Source organism: Triticum dicoccoides, chromosome 7A (genome assembly GCF_002162155.2).
Source record: "Triticum dicoccoides isolate Atlit2015 ecotype Zavitan chromosome 7A, WEW_v2.0, whole genome shotgun sequence".
Classification (NCBI taxonomy): Eukaryota; Viridiplantae; Streptophyta; class Magnoliopsida; order Poales; family Poaceae; genus Triticum; species Triticum dicoccoides.
The window spans coordinates 158,176,493-158,198,882 of NC_041392.1; positions in this window are offsets into that span (position 1 = coordinate 158,176,493).

Genomic DNA, 22,390 nt, shown 5'->3' on the forward strand with positions numbered 1-22,390 from the left:
GGCGTGCCAGGGAGCTCAGGCGCGCCCTGGTGGGTTGTGCTCGCCCAGGCCCACCTCCGGTGCCCATCTTCTGTTATATAAGTGATTTTGACCTAGAAAAAATAAGGAGAGGACTTTCGGGATGGAGCGCCGCCGTCTCGAGGAGGAACTTGGGCAGGAGCACTTTTGCCCTCTGGCGGAGCAATTCCACCGGGGGAACTTCCCTCCCAAAGGGGGAAATCATTGTCCTCAGCATCACCAACAACTCTCCCATCTTGGGGAGGGAAATCTCCATCAACATCTTCAACAACACTATCTCATCTCAAACCCTAGTTCATCTCTTGTGTTCAATCTTGTTACCGGAACTATAGATTGGTGCTTGTGGGTGACTAGTAGTGTTGATTACATCTTGTACTTGCTTACTATATGGTTTATTTGGTGGAAGATTATATGTTTAGATCAAATATGCTATTTAATACCCCTCTGATCATGAACATGTTTATCATTTGTGAGTAGTTAATTTTGTTGTTGAGGCCACGGGATAAATCATGTTGCAAGTAATCATGTGAACTTGATATGTGTTCGATGTTTTGATAGTATGTATGTTGAGATTCCCTTAGTGGTGTCATGTGAATGTCGACTACATGACACTTCACCATATTTGGGCCTAAGGGAATGCATTGTCGACTAGCAATTAGATGATGGGTTGCGAGAATGACAGAAGCTTAAGCCCCAATTTATGCGCTATTCCGTAAGGGACCGATTAGATCCAAAAGTTTAGTGCTATGGTTAGAATTTATTCTTAATACTTTTCTCGTAGTTGTGGATGCTTGCGGGAGGGTTAATCATGAGTAGGAGGTTTGTTCAAGCACTATTCAAGAACTCGACCGAGTTACCATTTAAATGCCCATTTAATCGCTACTCAGTGCCTAACTGAGGCGAGTAGCACACACTCGTTTCATTAAATGGTCAAGCCAATTAACTGGCATTTAATCGGTTGTCAGACGATTAATTGGTTGTCAAACTGATTAATCGGTGATGGGTCAGGTAACTGATGCGGCATCCATAAAAAAGGGGGGTAAACGAAGTGGAAATCCAGGCCATTATGAGTTGTGAGAACTATTTGAGTATTTGTGGTCAGTGAACCTTATTACCTATTATGCTATTTGTGTTGAACCTTGTAGTGAATTATTCCATGTTCACATGTGTGGCTGCTATTTATCTTGCTATGTGTGGCTGCATATTGCCAAATTGTGTGGCTGTCATTTTAATTTATCTTGTCATGTCTCATGTGTGGCTTCTTGTTGTCACATGTATGGCCGTCATTTAATCATTTATCTTGACAATGACAAGTTTAGAGCATATATAAATGCATATCTATCATCAATTCTGTAGGTTTGTTGCCTTCCGGTTTGGATGCATCATGATCAAACCATCTAGGTAACAATTCTACCTCTTGTACATGTTTTTTATAGGCCTACGAGCTATGACATTATATTTTAGTATAAATGTATAATACGTAGCTATGAGCATTGGATTATGTGGTATACAATACGTGAAAAACTAGTTACATGTTGCCAATATATTCTCATGTGCAGCCGATTAATGATCGACCGATTAATTCAGTTAAATGGCCGATTAACCGATTAATCGCTATTCAGTAGTCGACCGAGTAGTTACCAGTTACCGAGTTCCCGAACAATGTGTTCAAGTAAGAACAACACCTAAGCACCGGTCCACCCACATATCAAATTATCAAAGTACCGAACATGAATCAAGCCAACATGGTGAAAGTGACTTGATGAAATTCCCATGTGCCCTCAAGAACGCTTTGCTTATTACAAGAAACCATTTGGCCTGTCCTTTGCCTCAAAATGATTGGGCTACCTTGCTGCACTTTTACTACTATTATCATTACTTTCTCGTTACAAATTATGTTGCTATCAAACTACTCTGCTACTTACAATTTCGGCACTTGCAGACATTACCTTGCTAAAAACCACTTGTCATTTCCTTCTGCTCCTCGTTGGGTTCGACACTCTTACTTATCTAAAAGAGCTACGTACAATTGATCCCCTATACTTGTGGGTCATCAACTATGTGTTTGATCTCTCTCTCTCTCTCATGTTCTTGATTTGGCACGATCTTGATGTACCGAGAGCTTTGCTATTATAGTTGGATCTTATGATGTTTCTCCCCCTCTACGTTCTTGTAATGGATTGAGTTTTCCCTTTGAAGTTATCTTGCCGGATTGAGTCTTTAAGGATTTGAGAACACTTGATGTATGTCTTGCATGTGCTTATATGTGGTGACAATGGGATATTCACGTGATCTAGTTGATGTACGTTTTGGTGATCAACTTGCGGGTTTTGTGACCTTGTGAACTTATGCATAAGGGTTGGCACACGTTTTCGTCTTGACTCTCCGTTAGAAACTTTGGGGCATTCTTTGAAGTTCTTTGTGTTGGTTTGAATAGATGAATATGAGATTGTGTGATGCGCGCATATCGTATAATCAAACCCATGGATACTTGTGGTGACATTGGAGTATCTAGGTGACACTAGGGTTTTGGTTGACGTTTGTCTTAAGGTGTTATTTTAGTACGGACTCTAGGGCTGTTTGTGACACTTATAGGAATAGCCCAATAGATCGATCCGAAAGAATAACTTTGAGGTGATTTCATACCCTACAATAATCTCTTCGTTTGTTCTCCGCTATTAGTGACTTTGGAGTGACTTTTTGTTGCATGTTGAGGGATTGTTATATGATCTAATTATGTTATCATTGTTGAGAGAACTTACACCAGTGAAAGTATGAACCCTAGGCCTTGTTTCGAAGCATTGCAATACTGTTTTCGCTCATTTTGACCACTTGCTACCTTGTTGTTTTTATATTTTCATATTACAAAAACCTATATCTACCATCCATATTACACTTGTATCGCCATCTCTTCGCTGAACTAGTGCACCTATACAATTTACCATTGTATTAGGTGTGTTGGGGGCACAAGAGACTCTTTGTTATTTGGTTGAAGGGTTGTTTGAGAGAGACCATCTGCATCCTACGCCTCCCATGGATTTATAAACCTTAGGTCATCCACTTGAGGGAAATTTGCTACTGTCCTACAAAACTCTGCGCTTGGAGGCCCAACACGAGTCTACAAGAAGAAGGTTACATAGTAGACATCAAGCTCTTTTCTGGCGCTGTTACTGGGGAGGCTAGGTCAGCGGCACTAACACCCCATCAACTAAGCTCTTTTCTAGCGCCGTTGCCCGGGAGGTTAGCGGTTGAAGGTATATCTTTAGATCTTGCATTGAATCTTTTAGTTCTTGTTTAATCACTAGTTTAGCCTATAAAAGAAAACTAAAAAAATGGAATTGAGGTTGCCTCGCATGCTTCATCTTTATCATGTCTTTCATGAAAATAAGGATTTCGATAATTGTGCCAAAGTGATAGAAGAAGAATGCATTAAAATGTTTGGCACTAAATCTTTGAATGATGAGCATGATTGCAATGTTGTTAGCATGAATTCTTTGAATGTCCATGATGCTGATGATATGCAAAGCCACAAGCTTGGGGATGCTATGTTTGATGAAGATGATATTTTTAGTCCCCCAAGTTTTGATGTGCAACTTTATTATGATGATAGCATGCCTCCTATCTATGGTGAATATTGTGATGACATGTATGCTATAAAGAATAATGATAACCATGAAACTTGTCATCGTGATTTTAATTTTCAATTGGATTATGCCTCACAAGATAGTTATTTTGTTGAGTTTGCTCCCACTACTACTCAGGAGAAGAATTTTGCTTATGTGGAGAGTAGTAAATTTTATATGCTTGTGGATCATGAAAAGAATGCTTTGCGTGATGGTTATATTGTTGAATTGATTCATGATGCTACTGAAAATTATTATGAGGGAGGAATATATGCTTGTAGGAGTTGCAATAATATCAAGTTTCCTCTCTACATGTTGAAAATCTTGAAGTTTTGCTTGCTTTACCTTCCTATGCAAGTTGATTCTTGTTCCCATAAATTGTTTGCTCAAAAAATCCCTATGCATAGGAAGTGGGTTAGACTTAAATGTGCTTGTCATATGCTTGATGATGCTCCCATTATGTTTCAATTCTAATCTTTTATGTGAGCATCATTGAAATTATCATGCCTAGCTAAAAGGGCATTAAAGAAAAGCGCTTGTTGGGAGACAACCCAACATTTACACCTATTGTTTTTGTGTGTTCACATGATTAAGCTACTGTAGTGATCATGTTTTATAGCTTTTGTTTCAATAAAGTACCAAGTAAGACCTTTGGGATAGCTTACGGTGATAGTTGATTTGATCTTGTTGAAAAACAGAAACTTTTGTGCTCAGGAAAAAAATTCTCATTTTTAGCAGAAGTGTGATAAAATACTGATTATTTTTGCAGAAGATTAATAAACAAATTTCCCAGGTTTTCCTAAGTTTTTAGGATTTTTGGAGTTATATAAGTATTCGAGAGTTATAGATTACTACAGACTGTCCTGTTTTTGACAGATTCTCTTTTCGATGCATAGTTTGCTTGTTTTCTAGTTTCTATGGATTATATTGCTTAATATAAATTGTAGAAATGAAGGGTACAGTAGGAATCATGTGGTAAAAATTATGAATGTTGTCTTGATAGTACCTAAGTGGTGATTTGCTTTCTTATACTAACGGAGCTTACGAATTTTCTGTTGAGTTTTGTGTTGTGAATTTTTCAAGTTTTGGGTAAAGTTTTGATGGACTACGGAATAAGGAGTGGAAAGAGACTAAGCTTGGCGATGCCCAAGGAACCCCAAGGTAATATTGAAGGACAACCAAGAGCCTAAGCTTGGGGATGCCCCGGATGGCATCCCCTCTTTTGTCTTTGTTCATCGGTAACCTTACTTGGAGCTATATTTTTATTCACCACATGGTATGTGTTTTGCTTGGAGCATCATTTTATTTTATTAGGATTTGCTTGCTGTATGAATAATATCCCAAGATCTGAAATTCTTAAATCTGAGAGAGCCTTCACATAGTCACATAATTATTCGACTACTCATTGATCTTCACTTATATCTTTTGAAGTAGTTTGTCGTTTGCTCTAGTGCTTCACTCATATCTTTTTAGAGCATGGTGGTAGTTTTATTTTGAAGAAACTATTGAACTCTCATGCTTCACTTATATCATTTTGAGAGTCTCTAAAGAACATGGTAATTTGCTTAGGTTATGAATTTAGTCCTAATATGATAGGCATCCAAGAGAGAGATAATAAAAACTTTCATATAAAGTGCATTGAATACTATGAGAAGTTTGATTCATTATGATTGTTTTGAGATATGAAGATGGTGACATTAGAGTCATGCTAGTGAGTAATTGTGAATTTGAGAAATACTTGTGTTAAGGTTTGTGAGTCCCGTAGCATGCACGGATGGTGAACCGTTATGTAACGAAGTTGGAGCATGAGATATTTTTTGATTGTCTTCCTTATGAGTGGCAGTCGGGGACGAGCGATGGTCTTTTCCTACCAATATATCCCCATAGGAGCATGCGCGTAGTACTTTTTTCTGATGACTAATAGATTTTTGCAATAAGTATGTGAGTTCTTTATGACTAATGTTGAGTCCATGGATTATACACACTCTCACCCTTCCACCATTTCTAGCCTCTCTAGTGCCGCACAACTTACGCCGGTACCATAGACCCACCATATACCTTCCTCAAAATAGCCACCATACCTACCTATTATGGCATTTCCATATCCATTCCGAGATATATTGCCATGCAACTTTCCACCATTCCATTTTATTATGACACGCATCATCATTGTCATATTGCTTTGCATGGTCATGTAGTTGACATCATATTTGTAGCAAAGCCACCATTCATAATTCTTTCATACATGTCACTTTTGATTCATTGCACATCCTGGTACACTACCGGAGGCATTCATATAGAGTCATCTTTTGTTCTAAGTATCGAGTTGTAATTCTTGAGTTGTATGTAAATAAAAGTATGATGATCTTCATTATTAGAGCATTGTCCCATGTGAGGAAAGGATGATGGATACTATGATTCCCCCACAAGTTGAGATAAGACTCTGGACGAAAAAAAGAGGCCAAATAAAAAAAGGAGAAGGCCGAAAAATGAGAGAAAAAGAGAGAAGGGGCAATGCTACTGTCCTTTTACCACACTTGTGCTTCAAAGTAGCACCATGATCTTTATGATAGAGAGTCTACTATATTGTCACTTTCATATACTAGTGGGAATTTTCATTATAGAACTTGTCTTGTATATTCCAATGATGGGCTTCCTCAAATTGCCCTAGGACTTCGTGAGCAAGCAAGTTGGATGCACACCCACTTAGTTTCTTTTTGTGCTTTCATAAACTTATAGCTCTAGTGCATCCGTTGCATGGCAATCCCTACTCACTCACATTGATATCTGTTCATTGGCATCTCCATAGCCCGTTGATATGCCTAGTTTATGTGAGACTATCTCCTTCTTTTTGTCTTCTCCACAACCACCTTCTATTCCACCTATAGTGCTATGTCCATGGCTCACGCTCATGTATTGCGTGAAAGTTAAAAAAGTTTGAGAACATCAGAAGTATGAAACAATTGCTTGGATTGTCATCGAGGTTGTGCATGATTTGAATATTTTGTGTGATGAAGATGGAGCATAGCCAGACCATATGATTTTGTAGGGATAACTTTGTTTGGCCATGTTATTTTGAGAAGACATGATTGCTTTATTAGTATGCTTGAAGTATTATTGTTTTTATGTCAATATTAAAATTTTGTTTGAATCTTATGGATCTAAATATTCTTGCCACAATAGAAAAATTACATGGATAAATATGTTAGGTAGCATTCCACATCAAAAATTCTGTTTTTATCATTTACCTACTCGAGGACGAGCAGGAATTAAGCTTAGGGATGCTTGATACGTCTCCAACGTATCTATAATTTTTGATTGTTCCATGCTATTATATTATCTGTGTTGGATGTTTTATATGCATTTATATGCTATTTTATATGATTTTGGGACTAACATATTAACCTAGAGCTCAGTGTCAGTTTATGTTTTTTCCTTGTTTTTGAGTTTTGCAGAAAAGGAATATCAAACGGAGTCCAATTGACCTGAAAATTTACGGTGATTTTTTATGGACCAGAAGAAGCCCCCGAAGCAAAAGAGTTGGGCCAAAAGAGCCATGAGGCCTCCACAAGGGTGGAGGGCGTGCCCTACCCCCCGGGCGCGCCCTACCCCCTCGTGGACCCCCGTAACTTAAAAACCGACGCCAAAAATTCCTATAAATACAGAACCCCCAAAAAGAAACCTAGATCGGGAGTTCCGCTGCCGCAAGCCTCTGTACCCACAAAAAACCAATCGGGACCGGTGGCCATATTCATCATCCCGACGCTCTGCATGACGAGGAGGGAGTAGTTCACCCTCGGGGCTAAGCGTATGTACCAATAGCTATGTGTTTGATCTCTCTCTCTCTCTCTCTCTCTCTCTCTCGTGTTCTTGCTTTGGCATGATCTTGATGTACCGTGAGCTTTGCTATTATAGTTGGATCTTATGATGTTTCTTCCCTTCTACCGTCTTGTAATGGATTGAGTTTTCCCTTTGAAGTTATCTTATCAGATTAGGTATTTAAGGATTTGAGAACACTTGATGTATAAAGATTTCAGAACACTTGATGTATGTCTTGCATGTGCTTATCTGTGGTGACAATGTGATATTCACGTGATCTACTTGATGTATGTATTGGTGATCAACTTGCGGGTTCTGTGACCTTGTGAACTTATGCATAGGGGTTGGCACACATTTTTGTCTTGACTCTTCGGTAGAAACTTTGGGGCACTCTTTGAAGTTCTTTGTGTTGGTTTGAATAGATGAATCTGTGATTGTGTGATGCATATCATATAATCAAACCCGCGGATGCTTGTGGTGACATTGGAGTATTTAGGTGACATTAGTGTTTTGGTTGATGTGTGTCTTAAGGTGTTATTTTAGTACGAACTCTAGGGATGTTTGTAACACTTATAGGAATAGCCCAATAGATCGATCAGAAAGAATAACTTTGAGGGGGTTTCGTACCCTACAATAATTTCTTCATTTGTTCTCCGCTATTAGTGACTCTGGAGTGACTTTTTGTTGCATGTTGAGGGATTGTTATATGATCTAATTATGTTATCATTGTTGAGAGAACTTGCACTAGTGAAAGTATGAACCCTAGGCCTTATTTCGAAGCATTGCAATACTGTTTTCGCTCACTTTTACCACTTGCTACCTTGATGTGTTTATATTTCCAGATTACAAAAACCTATATCTACCATCCATATTACACTTGTATCACCATCTCTTCGCCGAACTAGTGCACCTATACAATTTACCATTGTATTGGGTGTGTTGGGGACACAAGAGACTCTTTGTTATTTGGTTGCAGGGTTGTTTGAGAGAGACCATCTTCATCTTACGCCTCCCACGGATTGATAAACCTTAGTTCATCCACTTGAGGGAAATTTGCTATTGTCCGACAAAACTCTACGCTTGGAGGCCCAACATGAGTCGACAAGAAGAAGGTTGCGTAGTAGACATTGCAAGTCATAGAATAATTTTGGCTCTCTCAAATAGGTGTGTCCAGCAAGATTACTTGACTTAAAAGAAAAAGAAAAACATGCAAAGAATCATATAATACAAGACGCTCCAAGAAAAACTCATGATATGTGACGAATAAAAATATAGCTCCAAGTAAAATACCGATGGTCGTTAGAAGAAAGAGGGGATGTCACTCGGGAATCCCCAAGCTTAGTTGCTTGCTTCTCTTGTAGATAATAGCTTGGGATGGCATGGGACATCCCCAAGCTTAGGCTCTTCTTACTCCTTATTCCTTCATCCATCGTGATCTCACCCAAAACTTGAAAACTTCAATCACACAAAACTCAACAAAACCTTCATGAGATCCGTTAGTATAACAAAAGCAAATCACTACTCTAAGTACTGTTGCAAACCCATTCATATTTTATTTATTCTATCTACTATATTCAAACTTTACTATAGCTTATACCCTCCAATACAAACCATAGATTCATCAAAATAAGCACACAACACAAAGAAAACAGAATCTATCAAAAACAGAACAGTCTGTAGCAATCTGAAAACTTCGAATACTTTTGAAGCTCCAAAAATTCTGAACAATTAGAACAACGTGGGAAATTTGTATATCAATCATGTGTACAAAAATCAGGATTTTATCGCGCTTGTATTAAAAATGACAATTGTTTTACTGGACACAAACATTTCTGTTTTTCAACAAGATCAAATAAACTATCACCCAACATGATCCCAAAGGCTTTGATTGGCACAAGCACTAATTAAAACATAAAAAACAAAATAATAACAGTAGCATAATTGTGCAAACACTCAAGAACATAAAGAGAAAGACAAAAATAAATTTTATTCATTGGGTTGCCTCCCAACAAGCGCTATCGTTTTATGCCACTAGCTAGGCATAATGCAAAGATTCAAGTATTGTCATCTTTATTTTCCAACTCCTCGATCAAAGACTTAGAATTCTTAAAGGATTTAGCATACAAATTTTTAATAACAACGTTCCTAGGAACTAGTTTAAAGAATTTATTCTTGCAAAAAAAGGTCTTTTATAACTTCAACAAAATCCTGGTGAATACTGGTCATCTTAAGATCTTCTTTGTTACTATTAGAAGTTGCACCCTTGTTTTTAGTTAATTGAGTAATCATGCCAATTTTTACCGAAGTTTTTTTTTAATATTTTTAGCGTAGAAAAAAGCCGTGCTTAGATTACCAAAAATTTCTTCCAACTTATCAATCTGAGAAGGGCTTTCTTCAATTCTTTCATGAATTACGGTTCCCTTCTATTTTAGCAATTTAAAAACTTCTCCCACTTTTAACCCAATTTTACTAGCAAGATTATGCATCTTTTTATCCAAGTTTTCAATATGTTCTTCCGTAAGCATTTTCTTTTCAATAGCATCAGCCTTTCCATAACATGCTCGAGAGTCAAAGTTGTTTCATCAATCATAAGAGGTGGTGAACCTACTAGATTTCCCATAGCATCAAAAGCATATAGAGAGGGACACATCAAGAAATTTCCTCCAGTGATAGTATCAAGAATGAATCTATACCAAGTAGTGATGCCCACATAAAAACAGTGTAGTAGAACAACGCTAGATTGCTTACGAATAGATCTATTATGAGCATTGCAAATAATATACCAAGCATCTTTTAAATTCACCCCTCCCCTTTGTTTGAAGTTAAGAACCTCGTTCTCGGGAGTGTATGCAATAGAGGAAGAACTATCCATAACGACAAAAGGTGGTAAACAAAATCGCACATGAAAAACAGATCTGATGAGAAAACGGCGAACAAAAAAGAGGGCGAATAAAACGGCAAATTTTTGTGAGGTGGGGAGATGAAAACGAGAGGTAAATGGAAAATAATGTAAATTGCAAGGAGATGAGATTTATGATTAAGGAGCTGGTAGATGTTGATGATGTCTCCCTGGCAACGGCGCTAGAAATTCCATTTGGTGCGGCTTGAACTACGTCGGTATTTCCCCAAAGAGAAAGGGATGATGCAGCATAGCTATGGTAGGTATTTCCCTCAGTGATGAGAGCAAGCTTATCGAACCAGTAGGAGAACCACGCAACACTACATGAATGGTATTTGCACACAAAGAGCAAATACTTGCAACCCGACGTGTAAGAGGGGTTGTCAATCCCTCCCGGGTAAAAAAGATAGATAGATTTCTAGTAGATTGGATAAATAGATCTCGCAGAAACGCGAAATAAAATAAATAATTAAAAACTGCAACAAGGTATTTTTCGATTTTTGGATTAATAGATCCGAAAATAAAAGCGAATAAAATAGATCTCGAAGGCAAATATGATAAAGAAGAGACCCGAGGGCATAGATTTCACTAGTGGCTTCTCTTGAGAAAAATAGCATATAGTGGGTAAACAAATTACTCTTGGGCAATTGATAGAACTTCAAATAATCATGATGATATCCAGGCAATGATCATTATATAGGCATCATGTCCAAGATTAGTAGACCGACTCCTACGTACATCTACTACTATTACTCCACACATCGACTGCTGTCCAGCATGCATCTAGTGTATTAAGTTCATGGAAAACATAGTAATGTAATAAGAACGATGACATGATGTAGACAAGATCTATTCATGTAGGAATAGACCCCATCTTTTTATTCTTAATAGCAACGGTAAATACATGTCATTTCCCCTTCTATCACTGGGATTGAGCACCATAAGATCGAACCCATCACAAAGCACCTCTTCCCATGGCAAGAAAAATGGATCTAGTCGGCCTAACTAAACCAAAGATTCAAAGAAGAAATACGAGGCTATAAGCAATCATGCATATAAGAGATCAAAAGACTCAAATAAATTTCATAGATAAAAATATAGATCTGATTATAAACTCAAAGTTCATCGGATCCCAACAAACACACCGCAAAAGAGCTACATCAAATAGATCTCTAAGAGACCATTGTATTGAAAATCAAAAGAGAGATATGAAGCCATCTAGCTACTAACTATGGACATGTAGGTCTACAATCAACTACTCACACACCATTGGAGAGGCACCAATGAGGATGATGAACCCCTCCGTGATGGTGTTTGATACGTCTCCAACGTATCTATAATTTTTGATTGCTCCATGCTATATTATCTACTATTTTGGACATTATTGGTCTTTATTGTCCACTTTTATATTATTTTTGGGACTAACCTATTAACCGGAGGCCCATCCCAGAATTGCTATTTTTGCCTATTTTAGGGTTTCGAAGAAAAATACGGAGCCAAAACCCTAATTCCACCGCCGTAACTTTCTATATCCACGAGATCCCATCTTGGGGCCTGTTCCGAAGCTCCGCCGGAGGGGGCATCCATCACGGAGGGCTTCCACATCAACAACATAGCCTCTCCGATGAAGTGTGTGTAGTTTACCTCAGACCTTCGGGTCCATAGTTATTAGCTAGATGGCTTCTTCTCTCTTTTTGGATCTCAATACAATGTTCTCCCCCTCTCTTGTGGAGATCTATTTGATGTAATCTTCTTTTTGCGGTGAGTTTGTTGAGACCGATGAATTGTGGGTTTATGATCAAGATTATCTATGAACAATATTTGAATCTTCTTCGAATTCTTTTATGTATGATTGGTTATCTTTGCAAGTCTCTTCAAATTATCAGCTTGGTTTGGCCTACTAGATTGATCTTTCTTGCAATGGGAGAAGTGCTTAGCTTTGGGTTCAATCTTGCGGTGTCCTTTCCCAGTGACAGTAGGGGGCAGCAAGGCACGTATTGTATTGTTGCCATCGAGGATAACAAGATGGTTTTTTTACCATATTGCATGAATTTATCCCTCTACATCATGTCATCTTGCTTAAGGCGTTAGTCTATTTTCATGAACTGAATACTCTAGATGCATGCTGGATAGGGGTCGATGAGTGGAGTAATAGTAGTAGATGCAGGCAGGAGTCGGTCTACTTGTCTCGGACGTGATGCCTATATACATGATCATACCTAGATATTCTCATAACTATGCTCAATTCTGTCAATTGCTCAACAGTAATTCGTTCACCCACCGTAAAAATACTTATGCTCTTGAGAGAAGCCACTAGTGAAACCTATGGCCCCTGGGTCTATCTTCATCATATTAATCTTCCAATACTTAGTTATTTCCTTTGCTTTTTACTTTGCCTTTTATTTTACTTTGCATCTTTATCACAAAAATACCAAAAATATTATCCTATCATATCTACCAGATCTCACTCTCGTAAGTGACCATGAAGGGATTGACAACCCCTTATCGCGTTGGTTGCGAGGAGTTATTTGTTTTGTGCAGGTACTAGGGACTTCGCGCGCAGCCTCCTACTGGATTGATACCTTGGTTCTCAAAAACTGAGGGAAATACTTACGCTACTTTGCTGCATCATCCTTTCCTCTTCAAGGAAATCGAACGCAGTGCTCAAGAGGTAGCAAGAAGAATTTCTGGCGCCATTGCCGGGGAGGTTCGCGCAAGTCATGATTTGACTCCCGACAATGAGCCATTTCTGGCGCCATTGCCGGGGAGGTTCGCGCAAGTCAAGATTTGACTCCCGACAACCAGCCATTTCTGGCGCCGTTGCCGAGGAGTCTACGCAAAAGTCAACATACCAAGTACCCATCACAACCCTTATCTCCCGCATTACATTATTTGCCATTTGCCTCTCGTTTTTCTCTCCCCCACTTCACCCTTGCCGTTTTATTCACCCTCTCTCTCTCTCTATCCTCCCTCTCTTTCTCTATTTGCCTCTTTTTGCCCGCTTGCCTTTTGTTTTCTTGTGTGTTGGATTGCCTGCTTGTCTCGATGGCTCTTCCCCGATTTGGTGATCTTCACCTTAAAAGGTTAGAAGAAATCGAAAACAACGTTAGGAGTTTTATGGTATTGCAATTTGAGCATAATAGTTTCTTTAGAAACGAGCTCAAGGAACAAAAAAGTTTTATGAGTTTTATGAATAAAGAGCTCGATGATATGTCTAAAGAATTTGATGGTTTAAGATCCCAAATTGCTCGTCTTGAGAAATTGACTGCTAAAATTTCGGATCAACAGGCTACCTTAGTTAATAGGATGGCCGCTAAACCGGATTTTTATGAAAATAAAGATGAAGATCTAAAAGTTATTGATGTGTCCCCTATTAAATCTTTGTTTTGCAATATGAATCTTGATAATGATGGGACTGAATATGATCCACCTTTACCTAGAAGGCATTCCAAAAATTCAGAGTTTTTAGATCTTGATGCTAAATTTGATGAAAGTGGGATTGAAGATATTAAAACCCTAGATGTTGCTAAACCCACTATTTTGGATCTCAAGGAATTTAATTATGAAAATTGCTATTTGATTGATTGTATTTCCTTGCTGCAATCCCTGCTAAATTCTCCTCATGCTTATAGTCAAAATAAGGCGTTTACTAAACATATCGTTGATGCCTTGATGCAATCTTATGAAGAAAAACTTGAGTTGGAAGTTTCTATCCCTAGAAAAAATTATGATGAGTGGGAACCAACTATTAAAATTAAGATTAAAGATCATGAGTTCTATGCTTTATGTGATTTGGGTGCTAGTGTTTCCACGATTCCAAAGACTTTGTGTGATTTGTTAGGTTTCCGTGATTTTGATGATTGCTCTCTAAACTTGCACCTTGCGGATTCCACTATTAAGAAACCTATGGGAAGAATTAATGATGTTCTTATTGTTGCAAATAGGAATTATGTGCCCGTAGATTTTATTGTTCTTGGCATAGATTGCAATCCTTCATGTCCTATTATTCTTGGTAGACCTTTCCTTAGAACGATTGGTGCAATTATTGATATGAAGGAAGGAAATATTAGATTCCATTTTCCGTTAAGGAAAGGTGAGGGAGTCCTGGATTAGAGGGTCTCTGGACAGCCGGACTATATCCTTTGGCCGGACTGTTGGACTATGAAGATACAAGATTGAAGACTTCGTCCCGTGTCCGGATGGGATTCTACTTGGCATGGACGGCAAGCTAGGCAATACGGATATGTATATCTCCTCCTTTGTAACCGACCTTATGTAACCCTAGCCCCCTCCGGTGTCTATATAAACCGGAGGGTTTTAGTCCATAGGACAACAGACAATCATACCATAGGCTAGCTTCTAGGGTTTAGCCTCTCTGATCTCGTGGTAGATCAACTCTTGTACTACTCATATTATCAAGAACAATCAAGTAGGACGTAGGGTATTACCTCCATCAAGAGGGCCCGAACCTGGGTAAAACATCATGTCCCCTGCCTCCTGTTACCATCCGCCTTAGACACACAGTTCGGGACCCCCTACCCGAGATCCGCCGGTTTTGACACCGACATTGGTGCTTTCATCGAGAGTTCCACTATGCTGTCGCCGTAAGGAAGGATGCCTCATCTCATTGTTAAAAACAAAATTACTGCCGGGGGAGCCCTGGCTATCGGCCAAACTCTCCGGCTAGGCAGTTTCTGTTGGGGAACGTAGCAGAAATTCAAAATTTTCCTACGTGTCACCAAGATCTATCTATGGAGAGACCAGCAACGAGTAGAAAGAGAATGCTTCTACATACCCTTGTAGATCGCTAAGCGGAAGCGTTCAAGAGAACGGGGTTGAAGGAGTCGTACTCGTCGTGATCCAAATCACCGGAGATCCTAGTGCCGAACGGACGGCACCTCCGCATTCAACACACGTACATCCCGGTGACGTCTCCCATGCCTTGATCCAGCAAGGAGAGAGGGAGAGGTTGAGGAAGACTCCGTCCAGCAGCAGCACAACGGCGTGGTGGTGGTGGAGGAGCGTGGCAATCCTGCAGGGCTTCGCCAAGCACCGCGAGAGAGGAGGAGCACTTGGGAGAGGGAGGGCTGCGCCAGGGGCAAGGGTGAAGCTCCCATGCGCCTCCCCACTATATATAGGGGTGGAGGGGGCTGGTTTCTTGCCCTCCAAGTCCATTGGGGCGTTGGCAAAGGTGGGTGGAAAGAAATCCCATCATTTCCTTCCCCACCGATTGCTATCCCCCCTTTTTAGGGATCTTGATCTTATCCCTTTGGGATATGATCTTATTCCTTCTAAGGGGGGATCTTGGTGCGCCTTGACCAGGGGTGTGGGGCCTTTCCCCCACTACCCACGTTCATGTGGGTCCCCCCATGCAGGTGGGCCCCACTCCGGAACCTTCTAGAACCTTCCCGGTACAATACCAAAAAATCCCGAACATTTTCCAGTGGCCAAAATAGGACTTCCCATATATAAATCTTTACCTCCGGACCATTCCGGAACTCCTCGTGACGTCCGGGATCTCATCCGGGACTCCGAACAACATTCGGTAACCACATACAAACTTCCTTTATAACCCTAGCGTCATCGAACCTTAAGTGTGTAGACCCTACGGGTTCGGGAGACATGCAGACATGACCGAGACGTTCTCCGGTCAATAACCAACAGCGGGATCTGGATACCCATGATGGCTCCCACATGTTCCACGATGATCTCATTGGATGAACCACAATGTCAAGGACTTAATCAATCCCGTATTCAATTCCCTTTGTCTATCGGTATGTTACTTGCCCGAGATTCGATCGTCGGTATCCAATACCTTGTTCAATCTCGTTACCGGCAAGTCACTTTACTCGTTCCGTAACACATCATCCCGTGATCAACTCCTTGGTCACATTGCGCATATGAGGATGTCCTACCGAGTGGGCCCAGAGATACCTCTCCGTTTACACGGAGTGACAAATCCCAGTCTCGATCCGCATAAAACAATAGATACTTTCGGAGATACCTGTAGTGCACCTTTATAGTCACCCAGTTACGTTGTGACGTTTGATACACCCAAAGCACTCCTACGGTATCCAGGAGTTATACGCTCTCATGGTCGAAGGAAGAGATACTTGACATTGGCAAAGCTCTAGCAAATGAACTACACGATCTTTTGTGCTAGTCTTAGGATTGGGTCTTGTCCATCACATCATTCTCCTAATGATGTGATCCCGTTATCAACGACATCCAATGTCCATAGCCAGGAAACCATGACTATCTGTTGATCACAACGAGCTAGTCAACTAGAGGCTCACTAGGGACATATTGTGGTCTATGTATTCACACGTGTATTACGATTTCCGGATAATACAGTTATAGCATGAATAAAAGACAATTATCATGAACAAGGAAATATAATAATAATACTTTTATTATTGTCTCTAGGGCATATTTCCAACAGTCTCCCACTTGCACTAGAGTCAATAATCTAGTTCACATCGATATGTGATTAACACTCAAGGTCACATCCCCATGTGACTTACACCCAAAGAGTTTACTAGAGTCAATAATCTAGTTCACATTTACCATGTGATTAACACTCGATGAGTTCTGGGTTTGATCATGTTATGCTTGTGAGAGAGGTTATAGTCAACGGGTCTGAACCTTTTAGATCCGTGTGTGCTTTACAAATCTCTATGTCATCTCCTAGATGTAGCTACCACGCTCTATTTGGAGCTATTCCAAATAACTGTTCTACTTGGAGCTATACTAAAAGTTGCTCCATTATACGTATCCGGTATTTCTACTCAGAGCTATCCGGATAGGTGTTAAGCTTGCATCGACATAACTCTTTACGTCGAACTCTTTATCACCTCCATAATCGAGAAAATTCCTTAGTCCACTAGTTACTAAGGATAACTTTGACCGCTGTCCTGTGATCCATTCTTGGATCACTCTTGTACCCCTTGACTGACTCATGGCAAGGCACACTTCAGGTGCGGTACACAGCATAGCATACTGTAGAGAGCCTATGATAAAAGCATAGGGGACGACCTTCGTCCTTCCTCTTTCTTCTGCCGTGGTCGAGCTTTAAGTCTTAACTTCATACCTTACAACTCAGGCAAGAACTCCTTCTTTGACTGATCCATCTTGAACACCTTCAAGATTATGTCAAGGTACGTGCTCATTTAAAAGTATTATTAAGCATTTTGATCTATCTTATAGATCTTGATGCTCAATGTTCAAGTAGCTTGATCCAGGTTTTCTATTGAAAACACCTTTCAAATAACCCTATATGCTTTCTAGAAATTCTACGTCATTTCTGATCAACAATATGTCAACAACATATACTCATCAGAAATTCTATAGTGCTCCCACTCACTTCTTTGGAAATACAAGTTTCTCATAAACTTTGTACAAACCCAAAATTTTTGATCATCATCAAAGCATACATTCCAACTCTGAGATGCTCACTCCAGTCCTTAGAAGGATTGCTGGAGCTTTGCATACTTATTAGCATCTTTCGGGATTGACAAAACCTTCCGGTTGTATCACATACAACCTTTCCTCATTAAAATCGTCGAGGAAACAATGTTTTGACATCCTATCTGCAAGATTTCATAAATAATGCAGTAATTGCTAATATAATTCCAACAGACTCTTAGCATCGCTACGAGTGAGAAAATCTCATCGTAGTCAACTCCTTGAACTTGTCGGAAAACATCTTAACGACAAGTCGAGCTTTCTTAATGGTGACATTTACCATCATTGTCCGTCTTCCTTTTGAAATCCATCTGTACTCATTAGCCTTACGACAATCGAGCCGTTCTGCCAAAGTCTACACTTTGTTTTCATACATGGATCCTCTCTCGGATTTTATGGCCTCAAGCCATTTATCAGAATCCGGGCCCACCATCGCTTCTCCATAGCTCGTAGGTTCATTGTTGTCTAGCAACATGACCTTCAAGACAAGATTACGTACCACTCTGAAGTAGTACGCATCCTTGTCATCCTACGAGGTTTGGGAGTGACTTGATCCGAAGTTTCATGATCAATATCATAAGCTTCCACTTCAATTGGTGTAGGTGCCACAGGAACAACTCCCTGTGCCCTGTCACACACTAGTTGAAGAGACGGTTCAATAACCTCATCAAGTCTCCACTATCCTCCCACTCAATTCTTTCGAGAGAAACTTTTCCTCGAGAAAGGACCCGATTCTAGAAACAATCCATATTGCTTTCGGATCTGAATTAGGAGGTATACCCAACTGTTTTGGGTTTCCTATGAAGATGCATTTTATCCGCTTTGGGTTCGAGCTTATCAACCTGAAACTTTTTCATATAAGCGTCGCAGCCCCAAACTTTTAAGAAACGACAACTTAGGTTTCTCTAAACCATAATTCATATGGTGTCATCTCATCGGAATTACGTGGTGCCCTATTTAAAGTGAATGTGGTTGTCTCTAATGCCTAACCCATGAACGATAGTGGTAATTCGATAAGAGACATCATGGTACGCACCATATCCAATAGGGTGCAACTATGATGTTCGGACACACCATCACACTATGGTGTTCCAGGCGGTATTAATTGCGAAACAATTTCCACAATGTCTTAATTGTGTGCCAAAACTCGTAACTCAGATATTCATCTCTATGATCATATCATAGACATTTTATCCTCTTGTCACAATGATCTTCTACTTCACTCTGAAATTACTTGAACCATTCAATAATTCAGACTTGTGTTTTATCAAGTAAATATTCTCAACATCTACTCGAATCATCTGTGAAGTAAGAACATAACGATATTCACTGCATGCCTCAGCACTCATTGGACTGCACACATCAAAATGTGTTACTTCCAACAAGTTGCTATCTTGTTCCATCTTACTGAAAACGAGGCTTTTCAGTCATCTTGCCCATGTGGTATGATTTGCATATCTTAAGTGATTCAAAATCAAGTGAGTCCGAACGATCCATTTGCATGGAGTTTCTTCATGCATATACACCAATAGACATGGTTCGCATGTCTCAAACTTTTCAAAAATGAGTGAGTCCAAAGATCCATCAACATGGATCTTCTTCATGCGTTTTATACCATTATGACTTACATGGCAGTGCCACAAGTAAGTGGTACTATCATTACTATCTTATATCTTTTGGCATGAAAATGTGTATCACTACGACCGAGATTCAATAAACCATTCCTTTAGGTGCAAGACCATTGAAGGTATTATTCAAAAATAGAGTAACCATTATTCTCCTTAAATGAATAACCGTATTGCGATAGACATAATCCAATCATGTCTATGCTCAATGCAAACACCAATCTCGGTGGTAGAGGGAGCGTGCGATGCTTGATCATATCAACCTTGGAAACACTTCCAACATATATCGTCAGCTCACCTTTAGCTAGTCTCTGTTTATTCCGTAGCTTTTATTTCAAGTTACTAACACTTAGAACCGAACCGGTATCCAATACCCTGGTGCTACTAGGAGTACTAGTAAAGTACACATTAACATAATGTATATCCAATATACTTCTATCGACCTTGCCAGCCTTCTCATCTACCAAGTATCTAGGGTAATGCTGCTCCAGTGGTTGTTCCCCTTATTACAGAAGCACTTAGTCTCGGGTTTGGGTTCAACCTTGGGTTTCTTCACTAGAGCAGCAGCTGAATTGCCGTTTCATGAAGTATCCCTTTGTTCCCTTGCCCTTCTTGAAACTAGTGGTTTCACCAACCATCAACAATTGATGCTCCTTCTTGATTTCTACTTTCGCGGTGTCAAACATCATGAATATTTCAAGGATCATCATATCTATCCCTGATATGTTATAGTTAATCACGAAGCTCTAGCAGCTTGGTGGCAATGACTTTGGGAAAACATCACTATCTCATCTGGAGGATCAACTCCCACTCGATTCAAGTGATTGTTGTGCTCAGACAATCTGAGCACAAGCTCAACGATTGAGCTTTTCTCCCTTAGTTTGCAGGCTAAGAAAATCGTCGGAGGTCTTATACCTCTTGACGTGAGCACGAGCCTGAAATCCCAATTTCAGCCCTCGAAACATCTCATATGTTCCGTGACGTTTCGAAAACGTCTTTGGTGCCTCTACTTAAACCATTTAATTGAACTATCACGTAGTTATCAAAACGTGTATGTCCGATGTTCGCAACATCGACAAACGACGTTGGGGTTCAGCACACTGAGCGGTGCATTAAGGACATAAGCTTTCTACTGATCGCATAATCGCTACTATCAACTTTCAACTATATTTTCTCTAGGAACATATCTAAACAGTGGAACTAAAGCGCGAGCTTACGACATAATTTGCAAAAGGTCTTTTGACTATGTTCAAGATAATTAAGTTCATCTTATGAACTCCCACTCAGATAGACATCCGTCTGGTCATCTAAGTGATTACATGATCCGAGTCAACTAGGTCGTGTCCGATCATCACGTGAGACGGACTAGTCATCATCGGTGAACATCTTCATGTTGATCGTATCTGCTATACGACTCATGCTCGACCTTTTGGTCTCCGTGTTCCGAGGCCATGTCTGCACATGCTAGGCTCGTCAAGTTAACCCTAAGTGTTTTCGCTGTGTAAAACTGTCTTACACCCGTTGTATGTGAACGTAAGAATCCATCACACCCGATCATCACGTGGTGCTTAGAAGCGACGAACTGTAGCAACGGTGCACAGTTAGGGGAGAACACTTCTTGAAATTTTGTAAGGGATCATCTTATTTACTACCGTCGTCCTAAGTAAACAAGATGCATAAACATGATAAACATCACATGCAATCAAATAGTGACATGATATGGCCAATATCATTTTGCTCCTTTTGATCTCCATCTTCGGGGCTCCGTGATCATCATCGTCACCGGCATGACACCATGATCTCCATCATCATGATCTCCATCATCATGATCTCCATCATCGTGTCTTCATGAAGTTGTCACGCCAACGACTACTTCTACTTCTATGACTAACGCGTTTAGCAATAAAGTAAAGTAGTTTACATGGCGTTCTTCAATGACACGTAGGTCATACAATAAATAAAGACAACTCCTATGGCTCCTGCCGGTTGTCATACTCATCGACATGCAAGTCGTGAATCCTATTACAAGAACATGATCAATCTCATACATCACATATCATTCATCACATTCTTCTTGGCCATATCACATCACATAGCATACCCTGCAAAAACAAGTTAGACGTCCTCTAATTGTTGTTGCATGTTTTACGTGGCTGCTATGGGTTTCTAGCAAGAACGTTTCTTACCTACGCAAGACCACAACATGATATGCCAATTGCTATTTACCCTTCATAAGGACCCTTTTCATCGAATCCGTTCCGACTAAAGTGGGAGAGACTGGCACCCGCTAGCCACCTTATGCACCAAGTGCATGTCAATCGGTGGAACCTGTCTCACGTAAGAGTACGTGTAAGGTCGGTCCGGGCCGCTTCATCCCACAATACCGTCAAAACAAGATTGGACTAGTAACGGTAAGCATATTGAACAACATCAACACCCACAACTACTTTGTGTTCTACTCGTGCAAAGAATCTACGCAATAGACCTAGCTCATGATGCCACTGTTGGGGAACGTAGCAGAAATTCAAAATTTTCCTACGTGTCACCAAGATCTATCTATGGAGAGACCAGAAACGAGTAGAAATAGAATGCTTCTACATACCCTTGTAGATCGCTAAGCGGAAGCGTTCAAGAGAACGGGGTTGAAGGAGTCGTACTCGTCGTGATCCAAATCACCGGAGATCCTAGTGCCGAACGGACGGCACCTCCGCGTTCAACACACGTACAGCCCGGTGACGTCTCCCATGCCTTGATCCAGCAAGGAGAGAGGGAGAGGTTGAGGAAGACTCCGTCCAGCAGCAGCACAACGGCGTGGTGGTGGTGGAGGAGCGTGGCAATCCTGCAGGGCTTCGCCAAGCACCGCGAGAGAGGAGGAGCACTTGGGAGAGGGAGGGCTGCGCCAGGGGCAAGGGTGAAGCTCCCATGCGCCTCCCCACTATATA